The 4,631-nt window shown below is 44.5% G+C and overlaps 1 long non-coding RNA gene across 1 annotated transcript in view; it reads right to left on the minus strand.

Annotated features, from left to right (window-relative positions):
• Positions 1 to 254: 254 nt before the first annotated feature.
• LOC147021994 (uncharacterized) overlaps positions 255 to 4,631 on the minus strand; it is a 19,004-nt gene continuing 14,627 nt past the window's right edge. The window contains exon 6 of the long non-coding RNA XR_015061031.1: positions 255 to 2,175. This is a non-coding gene — a long non-coding RNA (uncharacterized LOC147021994). The remainder of the gene's footprint in view (positions 2,176 to 4,631) is intronic.

Below are 4,631 nucleotides of genomic sequence, written 5' to 3' on the forward strand. Positions count from 1 at the left end.
ATTCTGCCCTCTCCTAGTATTCCCAGCATATATTTATTAAATTATTTCTCAAAGCACAAAACCAAAGCTAATTGGTATTTTACCTTGTTATAAATTCAATTCATAATTCAGTTTCCACAGTCCCCCATTTTGTTCATGCCGAACAACCTAAGGGTTTGTTCTGTAAGGACAAACCAACTGAAAATCTAAATTTGTTGTCAGCTCATGGCAGGCTCGTTTCCATCGCGTCACCCAGACTTGTGATCTGTGGTGCGTCAAAACCCCAGCGAGTGGATGCAACCCTCGGGGGCCACCACCTCCCCATGCCCAGAGTTTGGGCACCCAGGCAATCTGGAAGGAAAGAACCCTGTGTACACTGATCATATACATGCAATAGGCAATCGCTTTTTTCAATTTTACGAATCAGTTTTTATTTGATCAAGCTGCTCAAATTATTTTTCCCCTTCAGTTTGTAAGATATCTCAATTGTTCCACATTTCTTCATCACCATCATCCATCTGTTTTGGTTCTTTTGCAACAATTGTTGAATTCTTTCAAAAGGGTTTTTGTCAGTCCCAAAGACACGAGTGTCTGCACTTTCGTATTTTCCATAAAAATCCCACCAACACGGTGTCTCGACCTGATTTTATACTGGGTTCTTCATTTTCTGGGTTTTCTGGATCTTTATAGTTGCTCAGAGATGGTCAGTCCAGGGAAACTTCATGCGCCACCATCGTCGTCTCACACACCGTCATGTGGGAAATTTTCCCTCTCACACACACACACCGATTATTACTCTTATGCACGCTATGATGACAACAATAGCGAAGAATATCATGAGTCCAATGAACAATATGTGGAGTATCCATGTTCCCCATCCACCAAACACTCCCTTTAACCAAGATCCAAACCCTCCTTCCTTAAAATAGTTATGGTACTTTGCAGCTACCTTCCTTACGTGTTGTACCACATCATGGATATGTACCGTTGAATGATGGCTGGGGTTCAATGAGATTATTCATTCATATCCTTATATCTATCCTTGTCCCAGTAATTCATCTCTCAATAGTTACTTTTTCTTCCCCATCTTTGGCATCGTATTGGCATGTTGAGTTACCCAAGTAAGGTCCATTTCCTTTTCTACTTACTCGGCAAACTATTCCCACTTCTCTATTTATCACCTCAAAATGCGGGGGGTATTTCTCCAATCCTTCCCCCTTAGATAGTGAGGCAAAACTTGTCCTATATCGGGGAGAGTGGTCATCTCTTTCCCCTGTATATAGGAAGTTACGATTCACCCGATACTTAGGATAGTACCAGTGCCAATAGTCAATACATTCCCCCTCCCCTTTTTTCTAGTTACTTGTTATCTCTTGTACTTTCGCACCCCCTTTCGTCCCTTCTATTCTAGATAGGACTGGGTTAGCCTGTCTATGAGCCAGGTACCCACATATATCTTCCCCTGAAAATGGGACTGCTGAGAGGGGTAGTCCATGCTTGGATGAGTGGGGGAGCTGTGAGAAAACCCAACACTTGCTCCTGTTCATACTTTTAGCATGTTGTTAAGATATTGTTAAAAAAGTTTTCAATGGATGTCCAGTTATCCCTTCATGTAACACTTTGCCTCTTTTCAGCCGTACAGTGCGTACATCCCCTCCAACCCGTGTCAAACGGGGTGCATAATTATATGGAAGGGTGAAATAAGTGTTTATCCCATACACGCCTTTCTCATGCAATTGGTCCCGATATTTACCTTCTTTTGCCTTGCGTACTCAGTCACGATCCTTTCCTTGTTTCCCCTGCTTTTGACCTACCAAACATTCTGCTCTCCATGGCATTCCCATAATGCCCTCACTGTCTGTTATTGTCCATATTATCACAATTATGTATGTGCAAATCAGAAGCACTGCAACATGTGTCATGAACCACCGGTAATCAAATATACGTTCTTCCCACTTGCGGATTTCCTTTATTCTCTTTACAACTTCCTGTATGCTCTTTTGCAGTGAGATTCATGAGTCCATGATTGCTTACCTTTGCACTTGACAGCTGTGTTAGTGACCAATGATACCTGGTGGAGTCTGGTCCAACATGCCTTCAGTGCGTTTTTCCACTTGAACACCTTGATGTACACCCAGTCACCGGGCAGGATGCTGTGGGTTTCCTCCGCAGCTGGTCTGGTAGCGCTTGCTGAACCTGCGAGTCAAATTATTTGACAATCTTTGTTAAGGCAACACAAACGTTAATCATTGTCTCATCCATCATGTGTATGTACATCTGTTTCAGGGTTAATGGGGCGGTTACCGCACTTGCATCGGTCTCCCCATCAATAGTTCATGTTGGGACAATCTGCTGCATCTGTTTACCATTGACCTCATTGACATCAGTGCCAAAGGAATAGCCTCTGGCCATTTCAAACCTGTTTCATCACATATTTTATCGACACTTTACCAACATTATAATCTGGTGTTGGCTTAGCGGTTAGGGTGGTGGCTTGGGATCTGAGAGTCCTGAGCTCGAGCCCCGTTGGCCACCGAACCAACACCAGGGGGCAGACTCAGCCCGTCACTCCTCCGAGGTTGGCAAAATGAACACCAGCACACTGGAAATAGGAGCACCACATCAGCGGCACAGCCATGCCCCAACCAACGATGCAACCAGCAGCCAAAAAGGCAGCACACCCTCCCAGCATTATGGTGTTGACAATTCACACAGCTTCTACAAAAAATTTCTGCCACAGCTGGAAATACTGGAGCATGCCATGTTTGTAACACCTCCTTCTGCATCTCCCTTTTGCTCGTGTGGCAACTTCCATGGGCCAAACGAGCAAGCCATGGTAAAAGATAACAGCAAATCATCCACATACTGTACTAAGGCAGACCCTCCAGTAAGCACTGTCATTCAAATCCTTGTGGAGTGCTCGCGAGAACAATGTAGGATTATCCACAAAGCCATGTGGCAGCACAGTCCAAGTGTACTGTACCCCTTCACAGGTAAAAAGCAAACAGGTTCTGCGACTCCTCATGGATTGCTATCGAGAAGAACACACTACTTAAGTCAATTGTGGTGTAACACACTGTATTGGACGGAATTGATGACATAGTCACTAGATTCGGTACCACAGGATGAATTGACACGATGCATTTGTTAACTGCCCATAAGTCCTGCACAAATCGCCATGTCTGTTTGCCCAGCTTCTTTACAGGCAAGATTGGTGTGTTGCATTCACTGATGGTCTCTCGAATTACCCCCTACTTGAGTAGTGCTGCGATTACTGGGGAGATTCCTTTTCTGGCCTCTTCACTTATAGGGTGCTGTTTGATACTGGGTGGAGGCTTGGTTTTATCCACCATAATATGCACTGGCTCCGCATCTTTCATCATCTCGACTTCATTTGGGTTCTGAAATAAGAGACACTCTTATGCACAACTTTGTCTTATATTTGCGACTGAATAAACAGCTTAATGTGAATTAAAAGTTCTTTCTGTCTCAAGGTGGCCAAAACTGCCATGACATGGGCCATCAATGTTGAACTCGATTTGTGGATGGCTGAGGGAGAACACGTATGCTGTGACTTATTGTTCAAAAGGGGACAGGAGTTAAAGGGAAGGAGAAAAAAAAGTTGAATGTAATATTGGATTGTAAATGTGTTTGTACAGTAATGGTCAATATATACATATATATATATATATATATATATATATATATATATATATATATATATATATATATGTATGTATATACAGTCAAAGCTCGTTACTATGCCACCTCGCTTCTATGCCACTCACGCTATTATACCACTTTTGCTCGGTCCCGACAAAATTCAATACAAAATAAATTTACTATGCCACCCCCTACTCTCGCTACCATGCCACTACTGTGTGACTGTTAAAAGGCACGAGTCGTGAAAAAGTCTGTATTGCGCAGTGCTCGATTATCACACTCACGTCCAAAGGCAAAGCGACGAACTACAGTCCAGCTGCGCACAACATAACTCAATACGTACGCGCATAGTCAGACTGTGTCAAAACACGCGATTCTTCTCCCCGATGCCAGCCACAACAAGCCAATCACAACACGCACAACGAGACACAAAAAAGCGCGAGCACACACACAGACACACGTACAACAGTGACATCATTTTTTTTCAAATTCAGCCCATAATGTCAGCTCAGAAACGCAAGCGAACCGACTTTACGCTGAAGGAGAAGAAGGAGATCATCGATGCCGCGAAGAAGGAGCTGAATCAGTCCAAGTTGGCCAGGGAGATTAGCAAGAAATGGGGCGTCGAAGTTAAGAGAACCACCGTGAAGGGCATTCTCAGCAAGAAGGATGCAATCGAGGCTGCAATCAAAGCTGGATTTCCATCGAAGCGCATGAAGTTGACGCAGGCTCACGACCCGAAGCTTGATGAGGGAGTGCTCATGTGGCTGAAGCAATCAAGAGGACAGAATGTGCCTGGCAGCGGCGATCTGATCAAGGAGAAGGCGATGAAACTGGCCGAGCTGATGCACATCCCAGACTTCATAGCGAGCGACGGTTGGTTGGGCAATTTCAAGAAGCGCCACGGCATCACGTTCAAGACAGTGCAGGGCGAAGCTGGAGCGGTGGATTCGCAATCCCTTCTTGAGTGGCAACAACAGGTTCTCCGG

This window comes from Eptatretus burgeri, chromosome 8 (genome assembly GCF_056783735.1).
Source record: "Eptatretus burgeri isolate ZD-2024b chromosome 8, Ebu_testis_v1, whole genome shotgun sequence".
Lineage (NCBI taxonomy): Eukaryota > Metazoa > Chordata > Myxini > Myxiniformes > Myxinidae > Eptatretus > Eptatretus burgeri.